General features: G+C 36.5%; 1 protein-coding gene across 3 annotated transcripts in view; it reads left to right on the top strand.

The window, feature by feature from the left end:
• LOC306880642 (tyrosine-protein kinase fynb-like) overlaps positions 1 to 22,969 on the top strand; it is a 63,063-nt gene that overhangs the window by 11,111 nt on the left and 28,983 nt on the right. For all 3 annotated transcript variants that reach the window (XM_079434289.1, XM_079434290.1, XM_079434291.1), the window contains exon 2: positions 7,935 to 7,997. The gene's annotated coding sequence lies outside the window, so the exon portion shown is untranslated. The remainder of the gene's footprint in view (positions 1 to 7,934; positions 7,998 to 22,969) is intronic.

Below are 22,969 nucleotides of genomic sequence, written 5' to 3'. Positions count from 1 at the left end.
TGGCATGCTACAGTGTTGCCATGTCCACGGTTTACCTCCAAAAATGTGATATTTAGCCCCTGAAATGCGAATCTTACCTGGGGAACTCCTCCAAAAAATGTGTACAATCGCAATATTGGTAAAAGAAAATCGCAATTAGATTATTTTCCAAAATCGTTCAGCCCTATTGTCGTGATGTATCACATTAGCGAAAGACATGTCTACTCTCAACCATATTTTTGGCAAAGCCATACTGCCTTGGACAACTGGTTGACTCATACAGTGCGAGGGAGCTGCGCATATGTGTCTTGCGGCTGCATGTACGTGTCTAGCGCGTTCCGGGTTTTTCATGTGTGGTTTGATAACTTTCAGAGAAGCAGATGTGATCTCTGTTTTATCTGAAGGTTTGGATCCTGTCACTGTCCACCACTGCAGCTACTTCAGTCAGTTTTGTGGTCTGCGCAAAACTCAAATGCTTCACTCCACAACTCAAAAGCTGCCATTCGTAAATTAATATTTGATGGATGAAATTTTGTTATGTGAATTGTGAAAAGACTTTTGAGACTTCCCCATCTTTGATATTTACTTTATTCAATGTTTTAATGTTTACAGGTGATAGTCACAAATACAATGCAGGCTTGACTTAATGCACAGCTTTAGCTTTTTAACTTTTCTTCATCCCTTCCATTGGTATGACTATCAGCGTCAGTCAGTGCAGTTTCGAATTCAATCCTACATTTAGATACGATTGTGTATTGAACCGCATGAAAGTTGATTGCGAGCTCACTGACTGAGTTTGGCTCTCATGATACAATCCATGAAGCTGACTACAATGCACAATGAATCTTTTATTTACATAATGTCCATTATTATGAAGGTATTCATGAAAGTGCAGAACTCTATGAGCTTCCGCTGAAACACATGACTTAAACACCTCTGATCGACCAACAGACATGTCTGTGACTATATCAACTCTTAACACTTTACAAAAAGATCCAACTTTGCCTTCTAGTTATTGTCCCTGATCTTCAATAAATACTGATATTAAGATGATCTCTAAAGCTCTTGAATTTCGTCTGGAATCAATCATTTCTACAATTATTCATAAAGATCAAACTGGATACATTAAAGGTTGTCATTTCTCAAGTAATTTATGAAGACTTTTCAATATAATTGATATATCACAGCATAATCAAACTCAGGCAATAGTGTCTTTAGACGCCGAAAAAGCTTTCGATAATTTATTTTGCGGTCTTGTAAATTGGTTAATACATTGGATAAAGACTGTTTATAATGAACCTAAGGCATCAGTTATAATGAACGGAATATTATCACACTGTTTTTTATTACAAAGAGTCTCCTTTGTTGTTCGCTACTTTCATTGAGCCATTGGCAGCGACAGTTTGCCAAAATGTAAATATACAAGGCATATCTATTGGAAATATGGAACATAAAATAAATTTGTATGCAGATGATATATTGTTGTATCTTCAAGATCCATCTAATTCCTTAATGGAACTTTTTAAGACTATATCATCATATTCGCAGATTTCTAATTATACTATAAATTGGACAGAATTCAACAATACTCCCAGTTACAGTAAATTCATGGAATTCTCCATCCCAACCCTTATTTTCATTAATTGTTAGAGATAATATTAAATATTTGGCCGATATTATATGCTAGTTATAAAGTCAGAATTGTAGGACATAAACCAAATTAGTTTTCTTGCAGTTGCGAGTTTATGTCTTACAATTCTGTATGAGTTTAAATCTTGTAATTCTTTTTTCTCAGAGTTGTGAGTTTCTCTCACATAATTTAGAGAAAAATAGTTGGAATTGTGAGATGAAAAGTTACCTTTGTTTTTTATTCAGTGGCAGAAACCATATTTTACTTCACAGTCTTAGGGCTGGGTATCGAGTTCGATACTTTTTAGGCACCGACCGAATTGCCTCGATACCACCGAGTATCGAAAAACGTCTTGTCGTTCGGTACTAAATTTCGATACCTAAGGGGTTAATCTCATCACTAGGTGTGTTTGACTAGAAGTGACGCGGTGCTGATTGATCAGTGTTTGACATCCACGAGAGCAATTTGAAAGCCTACAGAGCAGTCTGCTCTCTATATCGCGCAGTTTCGCTTACTTGACACAGACTGAAGCTCGCGTGACATTTCAGCGTCTGCCGTCTCACTAAATGAGGACATAAACACATGAACAACAGCTCCAGAACTGCTCTGAGAGTCACTTCATGAGCATTTTACCTTTTGATTTGAGTAAAACTTGCGTCATATCATATACACACAGAACTGTACAGGTATTCCCGGAAACCCGTCAAAATAAAAGTTCGGATTAACTTGGAAGACACTGCGGCAGAAATAAATTAATATTGTTCAGCAGACAGTACATACTGCTACTACTAGGCTACTATTAAAATTATTAAAACTCTTATTTTTTAATTAGTGATCACACAACATTTCTTCCATGTTTTAATTTTAATAGTAAAATTTTGTTTGCCAAAATAAATAAAGTTTTATTTTCAATAATTTAAAAGAAAAATGAAATTAATGTTTTATGCCTTCATTTGAAAACCAGATACAGAACACAGAATTTCTGAGGAAAAAGAAAACATTTCATAAGTCTGTTTTAAGAATAAATTTGAATAAACGAAGTAGTTTTTATGCATTCAAATAATTAGACATAATACAACATAGAATTTAATAACAATAAAACATATTGTGAAAGAAAATAAAACATCCACTTATGAAAGTGGATAAAGATTTTAAATTTCTTGAAGTCTTTATTAAAGACTTCAAGAAATTGCTTTATTAAAATTATTTGTACTGATTTATTGTGTTATATTTTGTTCCTTTGTGCAGTGGCTCAGGAGATGAGTCTTTGAGTCTGTATACATGTCAACAAGCTGAAAAAAATAAAACCAAAGTTTTTTGAGATAATGGAATCTTGTTAAAACTGTTTTCATAAAATTGGTATCGAAGAAAGTATCGTTCAGGAACCGGTATCGGACTCAAGGTATCGGTATCGATATCGAACATTTTTGAACGATACCCAGCCCTACACAGTCTGAGGTTGCTAGCTGGTCCCTCTAAACGGTTTGTCCACTGGTCAGGGTGTTCTACAGGGTTTTGGGCACTTGACAGGCTGGGAGATCCTGGAAGTTTTTGCGGACAGATCCCAAATGTAGAGCAGCTAGGGAGTTTTCAAAAAGGACTTTATTAACAAGAATGCAATTCCTATCTATGTTGCATTATGAGATGCACTGACACATATCAGAATACAACAGTGCGTCAAATTGAGCAGTATCTGTGTCCACAATTGCATATGTTTCAGGCCTGAGTGTTTTTTTTAGAATCAGAAAGAGCTTTATTGCGAGGTATGTTTACATATACAAGGAATTTGTTATGGTGACGGAGGCTTCCACAGCACTAACAGAATGACAGTGACAAGATGAGACACAGATAATAAAAAGATAATAAGTAAATAGGAAAAAACAATATACAATTTTTTTTTCTTTTTAAATACACAAAGGGAAGTGGTGTGTGTGGCCAAGTGTGGTGACCCATACTCGGAATTTGTGCTCTGCATTTTAACCCATCCAAGTGTACACTCAGTAGTGAACATACACCCGGAGCAGTGGGCAGCCAATGCTGCGGCGCCCGGGGAGCAGTTGGGGGTTCGGTGCCTTGCTCAAGGGTCTCACCTCAGTCGTGGTATTGAGGGTGGAGAGAGTGTTGGTTATTCAGCACTCTAGTTGGAGCTGGTTTGTCCACACTTTTATGAATTAATAATTAATTAAAATTGCACACATATACATGTCAGCATTATATACAGTAAGCAGTGGCCTACACAACATCACATGTAATACATTTACATAAAAATCAGTTTGAGAGGTCCTTTAATTCTATTAATCATAATAGTTTGTCAAAGAAGCAAGACATCTGTTTGAAAGAGTAAGTTTTATACTGATCAACATTGCACAAGCAATAACTACACTAACTAACAGAATAGATTATTCCAAAGAAAAGCAGATTTCAAATGAGCATTTTCATTTCAACCAAGAATGTTGGTGTGTTACTGGTTTTAATGATATGATCTATTCCTATTAAACTCAGCTACGTCAAGTGTTTACAGACCCAAACAAAAGACATCTGTGTGCCTCTGCTCTCTGGAGGTGGTTTGTGCATAATTCATGTTGTGAATTGTCTTGCTGTGTTTCCGATCATTTGTATGGGTGTGCGTATGTGTTGTTCGCAGGCAACGGTGCAGCTTTGTGTCTTCAGCAGTGAATATCCCGCCATGCCACTATCAGACAGTAAATAAAGTTCACTTGAATGTGAGATGCTTTTTTTTTCTCCTGTTGCCTATGGTCTGAGCTGCCCTCTCTCTGACATATAAAGTGTCTGTGTGTGTGTGTGTGTGTGTGTGTGTGAGTGTGACTGTGTGTGAGTGAATGCTTGCATCCAGCTGAATGCACAACAGCCTCAGGACTGCATCTTCACGAGAACCCCACATGATGATAAGAGATGGACAAATCGAGGGTAGAAAAAGAAAGTAGTGCATGCTGGGAGTTCACTAGACCTAGTGAACTGTGAAGACTGTGATGTGGAGAAAATAAACAGCAAATAGCCTGACTGGGTTTGGGCCCTTTGGGCCTTTATATAGATTCTGTCTTATTTGTATGTTTTATTAAAATTATGATGTAATTTACACTTGAATGGTTTTATTGAACAGAAATATTAAATAGTCTTCTGATTTGGTCATTTATTTCAATGCTTACAGTCTATATTTATTTATTAGGTCATATAAAAGTGTAGGCATGTATACTGTATGAGTGCAGATATATGTGTGCATGATTGCGTTCGAGGGTGTGTGTGTGTTTGTATTTGTGCTCACCTGTGTATGAATAGCCCCCCACCCCCCACCCCCCACACACCCCTGTCCCATAGACACACACTCTTACATTTTGTTTGTTACACTTCATATTTCTGTGCCATCATGACATAACTTGTTCTTACTGAATGTTCTTATGTGTATTCAAACCATTTTCACATAGTAAATATTTTAAAAACATGTTTTTTTAAGACCACACGTTTAGTTCTATTGATTGACTTTTTATACCTTTGATGCATGGTGTGCACTACACTGAACATATATGTAACTCCCTCAAAATATAATATATTGACACACAAAAAAAGAAAAAAGTAAAAACAAACGTAAAAAAAATGATTACTTTAGTGATTAATAATTCATGTGTCAGAGGGTTAAAGGACATTATTGGTTTAGCACTATGTTATATGTTGAGATTAAAGCAATTAAATCTGAAAAGGATGCAGAAAAATAAAAATATATTACTTCAGTTTAATTTTTTGTAGCTTTCGTATTAGTTTAGTTAGCACTTTCCCCTATAACTGGTGAAGACAAACATTTAGTAGCAAAAATCAGAAACTCAAAAAAGGAATTAAAAATGACTCCAAAATTCAGTTCAAAATGTTTGATTTAAACCATCGAGCACACACACTCACAAACAGCCCTCGTGTGACAGAAAATTAAAGGTTTTCTCTTCTGTGAGCTGTACAGAGTGAGCACTTCCTCTAGTTTACATCCAAGCTGTTCTAAAAATACAACAGAACCCTCAATTAAAGATTTCCCTCTGCCTGCTCCACACATACAATGTCTGGCTAAAATCTCTGTACCCTTGGGTTGTTTTGGTATCTTTTTGTGAATAAAAGGATATTAAGGCAGTGCACCAGGGACATGATGTCACATTCTAATGTCTTTGCCTGCTCTAAATTCAGTTGGGCCGGACTTGTTCTTAGCTACAGTAAATACCTCACTTTAGGTATAATTCAACAAAAATACAAATTAAAAGTTAACAAAAAAAGAAAGATTGAAAAGAAAAAAAAAATCTTATCATGTAGTACCAAAGTTGTGTGATGCTATTTTCTGTGAAATACAAATGTAGGCCATAATATATATAGTATAGTATAATATAATACCCATTCATAGCAACTACAATGACAAGACAAAAATCAAAATGCATTTTTATGTTTTTTTCTTTTTTTTTGGAGATAAAGATATGGATAGTAATGTTGTACATACACTGTAAAAAAAAAATCCGTAAAATTTACGGTAAAAAACCAGCAGCTGTGGTTGCCAGAATTCTACCGTAAAAAATACGGTAGCAACATTTTAGGTTTTACGGTTTTAACTTAAATTTAAAGTTAAATACCGTAATTTCTTTAACTGATATAATCTTAATATACCAACCTATTAAAGTACTGAAATCTGATTTGTTCCTTTGAAATACACTGATAGCCACCAAATGCAGGTGATGATGAGAAAGTCACATGATGAACCAAAGCCCATCACAAGCAACTTTTAAACAATAGAATATACAGAAGGTGCACAGTGTCATTCACACAAGCACTAAACACCATCATGGTGAGACTCATTAAACTGAAATATGCTATAAACATTAATTTAACAACATTAGATGTAACATACAACCCTAATAAACATAACTGATAAGAAAAAACTAAGAAGAAACATAGTTATTTCAAAGAAAAAACGTCAAATTCAAACAGAATTTGAAATGGAACGCAGGGAATTCTGGGAACGTTTACGGTTTACAGTTTACGGTTTTTCCCTATAAAAATTTTACAGGAACTTTCCGTTAACCATGTAACAGGTTTTTACCGTAGCATTTTCACAGTTTTTTACCGTTAAAATCACAATCATTTTTTACAGTGTACAGTAGGAGTTATTCTGTAAGAGTCTTTTCTTTGTGTTCCACAGAAAAAAATAGCGGTTGCTTGGGACAAAATGACAATTGTAATATTGAACAAATCTTAATTTATGGTTGTTTCAACCCCTTTTCTATTAAATCTTGCCAACTCAGCGTTACAGAACAGATCAGATGTTGTTGCTTTCTATAATATTTATCTTCCAAACAGTGGCTGTTCATTTAACAAAGATCCATTTACTCTTAAATCATTTAAATTCTTAATCCATGTTGAATGCCAAGTTGGTTGTTCTGCCTATAGTTCAAACCTAATTAAGAAAATGGGTTTGTCCTAAATATAGCTCTCCTTGGAGGTTCATTTTTTTCTATCATCTGTGCTTTGCTTTTGCGTGTGTGTTTTATGTAGTGTCACACTTCTCTTCTGTCTTGGGAGAAGTGTATCATCTCATGTATCATCTCAAACAGATTGCAGAAAAGACAGAGTTATTATTCACACCACGGTATATGTAAATTATTAGGCAAATAATGTTGATAATCTGTCATTCTAGTGTATGAGAAAAGCTAAAAGTGGCTGTCACATTGAACCTCCCCCAAAATGTCACATTAAAAAAGGCTAAATGTCATGATGCCACATGAATAAGCTGTCGGGATAGTTTTGGTTTGGAGGGTTCATTGTAGGATTATGAAAGAAATATAAAGGCAATATGTGAAAAACTATTTGGATAATTCATTGACATACACTTCTTATTATCAAGTGGATAGTATGCATGACTTTTTCTGGCTAAAGAAAACATGACACCTGTGACTTCTGGTGTTCAGCAATCTTTTACATACAATAAGTGAAGAAATTGTATATTAAAAAAATGCATATATCATGCAGCCCTACAGATAGTCAGAGGTCTGGATAAGGTTGACTAGGGCTTTATTTGTTTGCGAGGGGTTAGACTGGGTGTCTGGGTGACTACCATCACTGTGTGATGTAATCTGTCCCTAAAAATAGCAGCTAATACTATTGAGTGTGGGGATATAGAAAGGTTCATTGTGATTAAACTATCCTAGAGTGATTGACATTTTTCTTTTAGCATTTTCTGGCTGTTGTTCTGCACAAAGTCTATAATCCAGGTCAGAGCAGACTATAAAGCTGTTTATCACATTATAATATTAATCTGTGTCTCTCTTTCTGTTTTTCTCAGGATTCTCTTCTGAACACAAAGCAATGTGGAGGAAATAAGGATCGTGCTGTGCTGTAAATACAGGTGAGAGTAAAACACTGCATCAATAGCGTGGTCAGGGAAGGTATGATGGGCTATAGGCAGGCTTACAGGAGATCTACACCCACTAACTCACTGCAGAATGTAACCCTAAAACAGGCAACGTGCACCACGAGATACATACTCTTTAGTCTCTTGTAGGAGGCACGAGGAAGAATTTTTAATCCAATACTGGTATCATTATCGTAGATGAGGTTGTTTGGACTGTGGGGGTGACATCACTTGGTTCAAATTGTCTGTGCTTGTTTTGTCAGTTTGACCTAAAGCCAACACGTCCTCCCATGGGGCTGGACATTCAGAAAATGTAGAAAGTAGGCATATATTAATCTGACTTTTTTCAGCAAAAAAATGCAATACAACTATTAGTATTAATTGTGAACATTGTCTTGAGATGTTGAAAAAGAAAATTAAGTCATATGTTGTTCATATATTGATCACATTTTGAAATGTGCGTATCTCCTGAGACACGTTGCCTGCTTTGGGTATAAAAAAAGGATTATCCTCAATACTGACCTTGAATGGTGTCACAAGGTAAATTGTGCCCCCAGTTCTGGTTATTTCATTATTGTGAATTCTGGGGTGGTATGGGGGGTGGGGGGAGGTTGGCGTCTCATTTGTGGTTATGAGGGGTGGGAGGGTGTAGAAAATACACAGAAATCACATAAAATACAAGGGGGAGCCCCTTGATAAAAAATCTCTCAGAGAAGTGGGGTGGGGGGTGGATGGGGGTTATAAATCGCATCAAGGAGAGCAGATCCCCATCAGTAGAAATCGCATTCCAGGGCCAGGGGCCCTTAAATAAGACCCTTATAGGCCTTCCTGGCATCTAGGCCCCCTGTACACAGTCTCCTTTCAATTTATTTTGAGTTAAAAAATTGTGCAAATGTTAATATTTGCATGTAAAACGGATAATATTACATTTAGTTGACTACATCTTTGCATTTTTAACAAGATATTTCTTTTGCAGGGTTTCACACAGCTCATTTTATGGTAGAACAGGGGTGTTCAACCCTGCTCCTAGAGGTCCACAATCCTGCAGCGTTTAGCGCCAACCCTGATCAAACACATCTGAAAAATCTGACAAAAGTCTTCTGGATTACATAAAAAATTATATTTTGTTACATAAATTACATTATATGATTGTTTAGGGATGGCGCTAAACCGTGCAGGACAGTGGACCTCAAGGGTTGGAATTGCCCACCCCTGAGGTTAAAGAAAAAAAATTTCTATGCCTCAATTTTAGGACACTTAGACATGTCATACATGCAGCATATTTTGAATAATCCATATTTGTTTGCATTAAATAAATCATAGAATCATTGATGACTTGGTCCTTGTTTTATACCCAAAGAAGGCAACGTGTACTGGGAGACACAACTCATAAAATCCAAAATATATAAGATATTTTAAAAATTATTTTGGATATGTTTTACTTGAATCCAGATGATATAAAAAATGACATGAAACTATTTTTTGCTTATCATTTTCCACTCTTGCCTATTTAAGGGTTAAAGATGCAACTTGAATAACTACAGATAGATACTAAGCCGTATGGCAAAATATTTTACAAATATTCACAGTTTTCTGCTTTTTAATTTTATTTGTGGGTCTCCAAAGAATAGGATGCAACAACAGTATACCGCTGTGCATTCGACTGTGTTGTTTGCATAAATGACAGAATCAATTGCTAATTCATATTAGTGGTCGACCGGTATGTCGCCAAGGCCGATATATCGGCCGATATTTGGCATTTTTCAAATATAGGCATTGGCTGATAAGTTTTTCTGTTTGGCTGATGCGTTCGAGGCAGGACTTTTATTTTGATTGCGCTGACCACAGCAGCGCCTGAGCACACAGCTCTCACATGCTTCCTCTTGTTCTGGTTCTAATACGGACAGAAGTCGGTCTAATAATCAGAACGGTTAAACAAAGTGATTAAAATGCATTCAAAAAAGTATTATAATGATTGCTTTTATATTATTAGTAATAGAAAGGCAAACATTATACTACTTTCTCGTTTGCCGTCAGCATTCAGCAATACACATATATATAATTTAAACACATCTTTGAATAGCTAATGAACATTTAATTTCACAAACCTTGCAAATTTAGTCGAATCCAGTTGTGAGATCTTGTGAAGTGTGCATTTGTATCCTGCATTATTGTGTGACTTTCGGTGCAAATTGAATGCTTTAAAAAATAAATGTGTGATTTAATCTGCGAATTTAAGCTGCGCTTTATGCATTTGCCCATATTCATGTCATTTTCACTGTGTGCTGTATGTAAAATGAGTGTTTGAAAAAATATGATTCCCAATGCACACAAACTTCCCAGAATACTGAGTGCTCTGTTGGTTACAGTGTTTACTTCCTTTTTAATTATATTTTTATTATTTATTTATTTGTGAAAAATACTTTGTCATCTAAAGTATAAGTATGTTTATTTTACAAATTTATTTTTAAAACCATTTTCAAATTATTTCAAATTTCTTATATATTAATTAAAATAAATACAATTATATCGGCCATCGGCAACCCGCTTACCAAGATATCCGCATTGGCTGTCAAAAAAACAATATCGGTCATCCACTAATTAATATATATATGAACATTTTTATATACAATGTGCTTGCACGTCACTTATGGTTATGTTTAGGGTTGGGGTGAACTTTCCTTTTTTTTCCTAAAGCCCCATTCACACCAAGAATGATAACTATAAAGATAACGATATTAGCATCCACACCAGCAAATTATATTGTCTGTTTATTCTCAGCGCATGCTCATCTTCCGCTTTAATTTCTGGAGCTCGTTATAGCAGGATGGATTCTCATTGGGTGTGCATCGTTCATCAGATGGAAAAAATTGTTCTGAAAGTGATTCCAACGATATTGTTTCTCTGTGCCTTTATCATTATTGCTGTGGTGTGGACTCTGCTATTCTTTAAAATTGAGAATGATTTCAGACAATCTCAGACAACTAGTAATATTAAAATAATTAGTGCTTGTGTTTGTTGTTCTTAAAATATTCATTATATATATATATATTTCAGTCTGATAATTATTATTATATTAATTATTATTTTTCAATTCTGCATATTGATTGTCAGATACAAGTTTTTATTTTTTATTTTTGTACCCCCTACTCCTTGCTTGTTTATTTATTAAATATTTTGGCTAATGCAATTTTGCCTTTGGCTATAACATAGTCTCATGCCAACTCGTCACATATTGACGCTTGGTTTTGGCGTCGCTTTTTGACGCTCAAGGTACCCCTTTAGCGTCACTTTTCGACGTGAAGGGTCCTCCATTTTTTTAAATAGGAAACACTTAGCGTATATGAATAATTTTTAAATAAATTATGACAGTAGTTGCATCTGCCTCCTATATCTTGCGTTTTCTTCACAGATGGTAGGTTTAGGGGCAGGGGTTGGGTAAGTCATATAAATAAAACTATTTTGACTGTTTACATTGAAAAATCACACCCCTACATATATGCAATAATGGCAACCTTATTATGACGATAAAATTCCCAATATCGCGTTAGCATATCGACGCCGAAAAGTGACGTTAAAGGGGTACCTTCCCTTCACGTCGAAAAGTGACGCTAAAGGGGTACCTTGAGCGTCAAAAAGCGACGCCAGAACCAAGCATCAATATGTGACGAGTTGGGATGAGACCGGGTTGTTGGCTACCCTAGTAAAAAAAAATATATTTGAAATGCATTTATTTCATACTAATTATAATTTAAATCTATTAACATATTTACTTACATAATCACTTGAGACTTACTGATTTAAAAATTATAATTAAACTTTATTTGAAGTACTACTTGTGCACAATTCACATTTCCTAATAATAAGCCCAAAATGTGTTTTAATGTCACTATTGATGAGGATTGTATGATTTTTTGAATAATATCGGTCTTTAAATGCAGGATATGTTTTAAAGTGTACATAAAGTATACTTAGTTCCACTTTAGCACAATGAAATATACTTTTGTATATCTTCAGCTGAACTTCCACACAACTTCCGCGCATTTAAAGTGCACCGAGTACAAAATTAGTTTTTGGCAGACAATTATAGACTAAAAGTACATAAATATATTTGTAGTATACTTAGCATGAAACAAATGTATTTCCGATACATTAAAGTATATTTGTTTTTCACTTGGGTACAATGACATTTACCATGTTTAAATCTTTTCCATATAATTCCACATATTTTCCCCCAAAACAGCAAAGAAAATATTGTAATTACAAAAAGTTGTATTATATGTCTTCATTTAGATAGCGAAGAAAGCGTGTGTGATATAATGTTGAATAGAGTTCAGTGTAGGGTGTGTCTTCTCTGTGAAAAGAAACTCGAGAGTGTGTGTGCATGAAGTCATATGAGCTGCTGAAAACTGTGTGTTTAAATGGACTGTGTGTCTGCTTTTGACTCTGAGAGATTATGTGTGTTTTCGTGAGGTAATTTGGGCTAGCGAAGGCATACTGAAGTGATTAGACTCTGTGGAATGTGTGTGTGTTTGACGTTTCAGTGAGTCACGGGTTCCATACGGTATAATGCTAGAGCTGCTTACTACTGTCCTTTGCCCCTTAGGTCTCTCTCTTTCTCTCCTTGGTTTTCTTTTTCTTGTCTCTGAAGAGAAACACACTGGTCAGCGTTTCAAGCCCAGGGCCTGCTGGGTATTGTCAGTGGGTGACTGCACATCAAAGATGTATGGAGTGAGTATCTCAGCAGGCCTGACACTCTTACTGCATAATAAAGAGAAGCCAGGGCCTGCTCGCATTAAACCAGACCTCTGTGGCTCCAATAAGCACTTTCCACTTTGATGCTTGAGTATTATACACTGGAGCAAGATGAAGGGTGAAGCAACATCGTGTGCGGATAGAAAGCGTAAGGTTTGACACCAGCATGTGAATGCAACACGCCAAATAAAAACTCACCCCGTCAACTCATACCTTCCACCATACCCACCTACATGAGCGCTCACCTCAAAATATCACAGACGTTCCTTTAACCCACACAGCCTCAGTGGAGCTGCGGATTCAGAGTGTGTTTGCATAATTAAGAGCAAAGCCTTTAAATCGAGTGCAGTCTGTCACATTCTGCACAGTGGCATCTCTAAAGAGGCTTCATGGGGCAGCATTAATACATTTTAATGGACAGATGAGGATTGGATAGGCCCAGCTGTTCCTGTTCTATTGTTCCCAGTCAGAGCTGTGACACACATTGTGCCGAGCCACTTTTCTTGGTTCTTGTCTTCACACACCACAGAGTTCACTCAGACAGAGAATGCAGCCTTACAAAGATCCTTTATCTGGCCATTGACACTTGTTCACCTTAGGACCAGTCGGGCATCCCTCCGTTTCTAAATCAGCACACACACACACACACACACACACACACACACAAATCCATTCACGCAAGCTTGATATCAAGTGCAGGGATGAAATAGCAGCTAAGTCATATTTATCAGTGTTTTGAGAAATACGCATTTAGGGAAGTCTAAAATAATAATAATAATAATATGTAATGTAATTGTAAATGTAAAAGTATAAGAGTTTGGAATATTTAAGATGTTTTAATGTTTTTACAAGAAGTCCCATCAAGGCTGCATTTACTTGATTCTAATATGCTCAATTTGGTTCTCAGTTATTATTGGTGTTTAATTATTAATCATTTTTCTTATTATCAATGTTGAAAATACTATTTTGTGGAATGTATGATACATTTTTTTCAGGATTATTTGATGAATAGAAAGTTTTTAAAAGCATGTATGTGAAATTATCTTGTATAACTGTATAAAAGTTTTCATTTTCACTTTTTCACACACACACGTGTATATATATAGCACAAATGTTTTCAACATTGATAGTAATAACAATGTTTCTTGAGCTGCAAATCAGCATATTAGAAGGATTTGTGGAGCATCATGTGACACTGAAGACTAAAATAATGGAGTAGTTTTTTACATGATTATGAAGAGACAACAAAAGGTTTATGACAAAATGTTAATTGCTGCAGTCTATTTGAAAAAAATCTCATTTGAATACATTTTTAAAAAATGGTTCACATGAATGTTTCAGTTGCTCACTCAAGACTTGGTTCATTACTGGATGAATCAGCATTTTTGAAAGAATCTCTTGATGAATTCAATGACTCACTCGTAAAGACTTCACTTGCATAATTATAAATCAGTGTTTTTGACAAATACATTTAGTGCAGCTGTAAAACAGTTACAGTAGTGACTTTCTTTTAAGGTCTTTTTTTATTACACGCATGATTTTCTTTACATTACAGTTGGCTTCTGAAAGTTAGGAAGGCCAAATATGCTTAAATATATTAAAAAAATTATCAGAATGCAAGATATTGTGCTAAAATATTAATTGTCTTTATGCAAAATATAATTTTTTGCATTTCTTTTAATTTTGGTAATAAATATGACCTGTGCATATTGTCATAAATGTGAGAATTTTGACATGGCTCGAATGCATGCAACGTTTTTCAAAGAGGCCACAAGTCAAACTAAAAACAAATCAAAACATTTTTTAAAATGGTGTCTAACCACAGCGCCAGTCGCGCTAAATTTTAGTTGACCTCCGGGCTGCTTTTCTCAGATCAGTGGTTGGTGGTGTACATTAGGGCTGGAGGTGTGGGTGGGGGTAATCTACAGTAGTAACTATTTCTGTTCCTAATTTTGAATCAATCAGCTAAGCTGCCGTTCAGCCATTCATAGGCCTGTGGGTAGACATGAAGCATTGTGGGTAGGAACAAGCTTCATGTGGCACAGTCAAGCTAGCAGTGGAACAGTTTTCAGCACTCATCACTTTTCTAAAAATATAAAATAAATAACATACTGGAGGGGAAAATGTTTGTATATAAACTACAGCAATGCATTATACATCTTGTTTTTTATTATTATATCTGTGCATTTGGGATAATGGTATCACATTAAATGAAATCTCTTACAGTAGCACTCTAGATTCTAGTTTTGTTATATGTCAGTGATACCAAGATGGTGTTACATACCTACACATTTGTGCACGCACAACTGCAGAGGCATCAAAACAACACCCACAGGGTTTGTGAGCATGCAACTCGGATGCACCGACGTGCACGTGCTCATCGAAGGGTCTTGTTTCCTGAGAATTTCTTCTTTGACCGATGTGACTGAGCAGTGCTCAGATGTGTTTGTGGTGAAGGGTAATGCACACGACCGCTCAAAAGTTTGGGCTCTTTTTTTTTTTATTAGTTTTGAAGCAGTACATAAGACAAAACATACTTAGACGATACCATAAATACAAAACATGTGGAACACAAAGTAAGATGTGTGAAGCAATTGTTTGGTGTATGTGTATATCTCTGTTATGCATTTCCAAATATACTGTATATGTGGAACAGCCTATTTGCAAAAGGTCATCGCAGGATATTTGTAGAGGAAAAGAAAGAAAAAAAGAAAAAGAAAGGAGAAATATATATATATATATATATATATATAATTAAAAAGTAATTAAATAGAAAGGGAATAGAAGAGAAGAAAAAATCATTAAATGGATATATAAACTAGGAGAGAAAAAAACAACGGAGAAATAATTAAATAAGAATCAATTAAATAAGGAACTCTTAAAAAAAACAAAAAAAAAAACAGGTGGTGTGGGGCTCTTTTTCAATTCTTTTGAAAGAAGACTCTTATACTCCCCTAGGCTGTATGATTGCAGTAAAAGCAGTAATATTGTGAAAATTTATTACAATTTAAAATGATTGAAATTTCTATTTTAAAATAGAAATTATTCCTGTAATGGCAAAGTCTACAGTGTCATGTGATCCTTCAAAAATCATTGTAATATTTGCTACTCATTTCTTATTATCAATGTTGAAAACAGTAATGCATTGTTGCTGTATAAAAGTTCAAAAATGATCTTATCGTTGAAACGTTTGAACAGTAGTGTATGTTTCTTATCACCTTTAGCTTGAACTAATATTTTGTATGCCATACGTTTGGTCAATAAGTGGTCCATCTCCTCCCCCTGTACTGTCTCTGGTTGAGTTTAATGTCTGGCTGACTCTCCATATTGACCTGTACAGTGATTTAATAGATTGAGCTGCTTCTGTGGTGGAAATTCATTCTGAGCGACTGAAGTAAGACAGCATGTCTGGCTGCAGTCAGCTTTTTCAGTCTAGAGGCTCAGTGACTGACTCTGCATGTGAGACGTCAGTAGATCCTGCTGTGGTCGAAGTACTTTTTTTTTCTACGAGGTACTACAGGGGCAGTCGTGGCCTAATTGAGTAGACCATTAAACTTACTATCATTCTATGGCCTCATGTGCAGGGCTTCAACATGTAGTTCAGTTGTGCTTCAGATGAGTTAAGTTTGAGTCCTGACTTTCGATCAGGTTTTTTATGATAACGGTGCCAAATTGATATTTTTAAAACGGTACCAGTGCCTTAACCAGTACTTAAAAAAAAGGCCACAAAACGATGGCTTAAAACGAATTAAAAACCCAAAATAGGATGGATTTGCCATTTTTGAGTGCGATAAATATATGTAATGTCTGATTCACTCGTATTGGATGCCAGAGGGCGCCCTCACGCAAAAAACTCCACATATGCATCACAGAAATAATAGAACCAATCACGCTCCAGGAAATCCCTAAAATGGACAAAGGCATCACTATCGCTGTAGATAAATAAAAGGAAGATTGAAACACTTTGAATGATGAAACATGAAGACAATAAACACTCGACTGTGACAATGTGTAGTGTTCTTCAAGCCTCTCTGGTCTTTTCATAATTAAGTATATTTATAATCCATCGCTAATCGACATTTCCAACTTCCGAGTACAAATAGAATGCACCATTAATGTCATGAGTGCACCGGTGTTTTTAGACAACTTACTTGGTTTTGAAACAGAGCTGCTAGTCTTTCTGACTAATTAACATTTGAGACTTTAATGTGCTGACATTTTGTTTAAAGAGCTCTTGGCTGCTCCTAACCCTCATAGGAGAAACACCTCTCATGGAAAGTTTATGTAGTTGTGTGTTTCTTTGTCATTGTCATACTCAGGTTAACCACATCCTCTCGAACAAACACTCCATGCATGCACACAATCATAGCAGCACTGCAAACAACAGTGTTGAGTGTTACAGTAGCACAATACGATGATCACCACACCTAGTGACGGCCGGTTTCATCAAATGTGACTAGTGTTGCTTTGTAGCTGGTGGCATTTTCTGAAAGGTTATAAGCCAAGAAGGAAATCCTTGCAAACTGTATGATCTGAAACCTGCTCCCACGCAGAAGAGTCTGTCTCAACAGATCCACAACACCCTCTAGTCTTGCCGTTTGGTCAGTTTGATTTAGTGAAGCTTTAGTTTTGTTGACTCGTGAATTCTCTCTAATCTAATATAATTTACCCGAATTTTGGCTTCGGTATGATACCAGAATCTAATACCTTGGTATCGATACTAAATCGATAAATCAATACCATAGGTGACAAATAAGCAATCTAAAAAAAAATAAGTAAATTTAAAACAATCTTATTAAGAACACTGCATGAAACTCTGCATTTTTTTTTCATACAAAAAGTGCAATCTTCCTATAAAAAGTGTAACATGCATAGAACCAGTGGCAGATCTGTTAGTTTGCATTTACGCTCCAGACTTAATGCACAGATCTATTCTGATGGACAGTGTCAGGTTTTATGTCTCGTCTGTTGCTATGGACTGTCAATCATCACAGTTTTGGATTCAATCCATTATTTAAAGGGGTCGTGAACTGCCTCTGTTTTTTTATTTTGTACTGTTCTCTGAGGTCCACTTACAATGTTATCAAACTTTTTACATAAAAAAAATCATAATTTAGAAGTAATAGGCTATTCTCTGTCCTGTTTTGACCCCCCTCATCAGAACGCTCTGTTTGAATAGGTGTGACGGATTGTAGACTCGGAAGTAAACCCACTGCTGTGATTGGCTACACACAGCCATTAATGTCTAAACCGCTGGCCACAAAAGTTTGTAACACTAAAGAGTCACATGACACCGGGGAGAGAAAATGGCTTATTGGGCCCAGTTTAGACATTTTCACATAGGGGTGTATTCACGTTTGTGGCCAGCGGTTTAGACACTGATGGCTGTGTGTTGAGTTATTTTGAGCGGACAGCACATTTACACTGTTATACAAGCTGTACACTCACTACTTTACATTGTAGCAAAGTGTCATTTCTTCAGTGTTGTCGCATGAAGAGATATAATAAAATATTTACAAAAATGAGGGGTGTACTTACTTCTGTGAGATACTGTATACCAGTATTTTTCCAGTGCTAATATGTCTCTTCACATTGGACTGGGATAGAAGGAAGCTATGTACTGTAGCATAAAAACACACTTCACCTCTAAGATGTTTGTGTAAAGGGAAAGGAAAGGGAAAAGGAAATTGTGTGTGCCCAAGTATGGTGACCCATACTTGGAATTTGTGCTCTGCATTTAACCCATCCAAGTGTACACACAGTAGTGAATATACACCCGGAGCAGTGGGCAGCCAATGCTGAGGCGCCCGGGGAGCAGTTGGGGGTTCGGTGCCTCGCTCAAGGGTCTCACCTCACTCGTAGTATTGGGGGTGGAGAGAGTTTTGGTTCACTCCCCCCACCTACAATCCCTGCCGGACCTGAGACTCGAACCCACGACCTTCGGGTTACAAGTCCAACTCTCTATCCATTACGGCCCCCGTAACCTATAGCCCTTGGCCTTGTGTAATGGCTTACTAGAACTTGAGGAAACTGTGGAAATCCAGGCGTTTATCTGAACAGTGCCAAACTTCCTCTTTCTCCTCACAACAAAAGTACAAATACATTTGCGCATGAATTGATGATGACGTGGCATCATGTGTTTAAGGGTCATGTGGTGACCTACATGTATAATCACTACCACATGTGTGAATATCAATCTATATCTCTGGCCTAAAAATGGAGCTTTCATTGATCTGTATGTACAGAGTTTAATTGGGTTTGTATTATTGAACTGCTCATATGTTGGCCATATGCATGACTTAGTCTCCTAGTTGCTTCTCCTGTTATTTGATGCCCAGCAAATGAATAGTGAGGCAGTATATTATGTCCATTGGAATCAGATAAGGGGAATGAGAGACGTTTGGATAAAGATGTTGATGATAACATGCATATACTGTATGATATGAATTATGATTTTTTTTTTTTTTTTTGTATTTAGTGTTCACTTTGTGGCATGGTCATAGTATTTCATTTGCCTTTAAGTTTCCTCTGAAGAATAAGCAGTCCACAGATTCACACTTTCCCCTGGCTATGCCAGACCCCAGACACTCAAGCCTTTTGTGCAGAGCTTAATATCTTATGAGCTACTGTGCATATGGAAAAGAAGAGTTTGAATGTTAGAGAAAGTCCTCTTTGTTTCTATCTTTAAACTTTGGCTAAGAGCACAACACAAGTCAGTTCAAAGGTTGGAGGTGGGGAGCAAAACGAGGATGCAGCTGCATTATAAACTAAACTACTAAAATGCTGGTTAAATATGGTAATAATCTGCCCCACACGTCTACTCAATATTTTTTTTCCCCAAGAAGTCTGAAGTTTATCAAGAATTTATCAATATTTTTCTAAATGTATAAACATATGATATGGCATGCACAGTATGTGTTTTTTATTCATTCTACGTTTGGATTTTGCATGGTTTGGTGTGTATATCTGGCACGAATTAAGAAATTGCTTTCGATGGGGAATTTCTGTCATAAAACAGTGGTCTATCAAAACTGGATACCTGTAGTGAAAGCTTTCTAATGATGTCAAAATTAAATAATAATCCATGTCTGTCTAATGTTACATATCTCATTATCTGGCACAAATCCGAAAATTGTAATAAACTAATACCTCACACAAAGCTACCATATAAAGCTATGGAATATAGCTCATGGATAATTTATCATTTCAATGTCTCTGTTTTGTCAGGTTAAATTTTTAGCCTGTATAATGTCTATGGCTACGTCCAGCTTCAGTTCTCTCCCTATATATGATACTGAGTGCATTTGACACAATGGTGCCATGCTGGCCATATTTGACAGATGTGGATATGAAGGCCAGTAGCTTCATCTCCGCTGGGTTACGAACATGTTCCCTTTGGTGTCGGTTGGTGTGCGAGTCTGATCTCTCAGTGAGTGTGTGTTGGAAAGCTGTACAAGGTCAAGGTCATTCATTACTATGGTGACAACTCACATTCCATGATCCAGCTACAATCAGAATTACCACTGCACTTCAGTTATGTATTCATGCGCTGGGTATATCAATAAACATCAAAGTTATATCATTACTGATTAAAATAGGCAGGCCAGAGGAGGCATTATCATGTTCTAGGCAATGGAAAACCTTGTTTACTGGCATTCATGTGGATGTTACTTTGACACGTACCACCTACAGACTGTTGCAGACCACATAGACCCCTTCAGTGGTGTTCCCTGATGGCAACGGCCTCTTTCACCAGTACAATGCAGCCTGCCACACTGCAAAAAATATTTAGAAATTGTTTGAGGAGGATTACAAAGGCTGCATTTACACTGCAGGTCTTGTTGCCCAATTACAATTTTTTGGTTACATCCGACAGAATCTATACTGGCTATATCTATTTTAAAAGTGACTCATATCAGATATCTATACACTTGGTGAAACAACCCACGGTAGAAATACTGACCCTGAAACAGGGTTGCCATGTCTGCAAAACTAAAACAGCCCAATTGCTAATCAAAACTATCACTTTCTTTTCCGTGGTTTCTCCCTACTTCAGGTAAAGCCTCCATTAAAATCGTGTTGTTGGCTGGGGAGATCGCTTTAACCGGCAAACTAATAAACAACCTGCGGCAACAGTGTAAAAGTAGCCCAATTCCACAAGAAAACCATGGACTTGGCAACACTGCTCGGAAAAGCGTCCACCTGAGTTCACATCATTCACCAGCCTCACTTTTTCACATTTCTCACTTTTGTATTTTTTGAATGTATGACTCACATTGAAAGGAGAATGTCCGATCTGATGCAATTGCACATATCCGATTCATATCAGATTTACTTCCACATATTAGGGATGCACCAAAATGAAAATTCTTCGGAAGCCGAACAAAATTAAACACTTTGAGCAGCGAATCAGCATATTAGAATGATTTCTCTGATGCTGAAAATTCAGCTTTGATCACAGCAATCAATTACACTTCACTATATGTTCACAAACAAAACAGTTATTTAAAATTGTAAAAATATTCCACAATATTGCTGTTTTTGTCTTTTTTATTCTACAAATAAATGCAGCTTTGCTGAGAAAAAGACTTCTTTTAAAACATTAGAAAATATTACAGATCCTAATTTGAACACTGTGTGAATATAATAATAAATGTATTTATAGAGCTGTTGTTATTATTATTATCATTGTCATTATTATCTTTTTTATTTTATTTTACAGAACAACAGTAAAATTGCAGTACTAAAATTTATCAATGTTGATGGAGCTTTTATTTTGGCGGACCTCAGTGCTTCTTGTTGTTGACAACACAGCAGATATAGTTAAATGAATCTCATTAGTCAAGTCAAGTCACCTTTATTTATATAGCACTTTTAACAATGCAAATTGTGTCAAAGCAACTGCACAATATCAAAATAGGAAACAGCGGCAAGGAACCAAAACTCCATCAGTGACAATGGAGAAAAAAACCTTGGGAGAAACCAGGCTCAGTCGGGGGGCCAAACGAACCACCAATTCAATTCCAACTGCAGCAAAGTCAGATTGTAAGGGCTCAACTGGATCCAGTGGTCTTTTCCCGATGGCTGTCTAAGTGGTGGGGTCCTCACTGGGGATCTGTCTCTGGGGCTCATCTAGGTGTCCTGGTCTCCGCTGACGTTCAGGGCTGTAGAGGTCGTCTCTGGGTGCTGATCCACCATCTGATCTAGATACGAACTGGATCTGGTCACTGCAGTGACCATCTGGGCTGGATACGGACCGGATCAGTTGGCTACGGTGACCTCGGAATAAGAGAGAAACAGACTAATATTAGCGTAGATGTCAATCTTCTTACGATGTAACAAGTACATTGTGTGTTATGGGAAGTGTTCCCGGTTCCGGTTGACCTAGTTAATGCAGCCTAACAATCCTTTAACGGATTTGAATATTAGAAGCGTATTAGTGTGTTATGTGTACGCCAGGTTAAACAGATGGGTCTTTAATCTAGATTTAAACTGACAGAATGTGTCTGCCTCCCGAACAGTATTAGGTAGATTGTTCCAGAGTTTGAGTGCTAAATAGAAAAAGGATCTGCCGCCCGCAGTTGATTTTGATATTCTAGTTTTGAGAACGTAATGGACGTGGAGGACTATAATACGATAAGAGCTTGCTCAAGTACTGAGGAGCTAAACCATTCAGGGCTTTATAAGTAATTAACAAGATTTTAAAATGTATACGATGCTTAATAGGGAGCCAGTGCAGTGTTGACAGAACCAGGCTAATGTGGTCATACTTCCTGGTTCTAGTAAGAAGGCTAGCTGCTGCATTTTGAACCAGCTGTAGTTGGTTTATTAAATGTGCAGAACAACCACCCAATAAAGCATTACAAAAGAGACGAAAAGTAATCAGATCTAGCAGTTTTTAATGCTTTTCTGTAGGATAGGGTACTTTCCCGCCAAGCAATACAAAATACCTCTAGTTTAGTTTTCCTCCAGCTGGGCTCCATTTTCCGGGCTGCTCTCTTTAGGGCCCGAGTGTGCTCATTATACCATGGTGTTTGATTCTTTTCCTTAATCGTCCTTAAGCGTAAAGGAGCAACTGTATCCAAAGTGCTAGAAAAGAGAGAGTCCCTAGTTTCTGTTACATCAAGTTTTTCTGTACTGTTGGATATGCTGAGGAATTGAGATAAATCAGCAAGATTACTTACAAAGCAGTCTTTTGTGGTAGAAGTGAT

Source organism: Barbus barbus (assembly GCF_936440315.1).
Source record: "Barbus barbus genome assembly, chromosome: 14".
Classification (NCBI taxonomy): Eukaryota; Metazoa; Chordata; class Actinopteri; order Cypriniformes; family Cyprinidae; genus Barbus; species Barbus barbus.
Note: the sequence above shows the minus strand (reverse complement) of the source record. Positions and strands in the feature narration are given on the sequence as shown.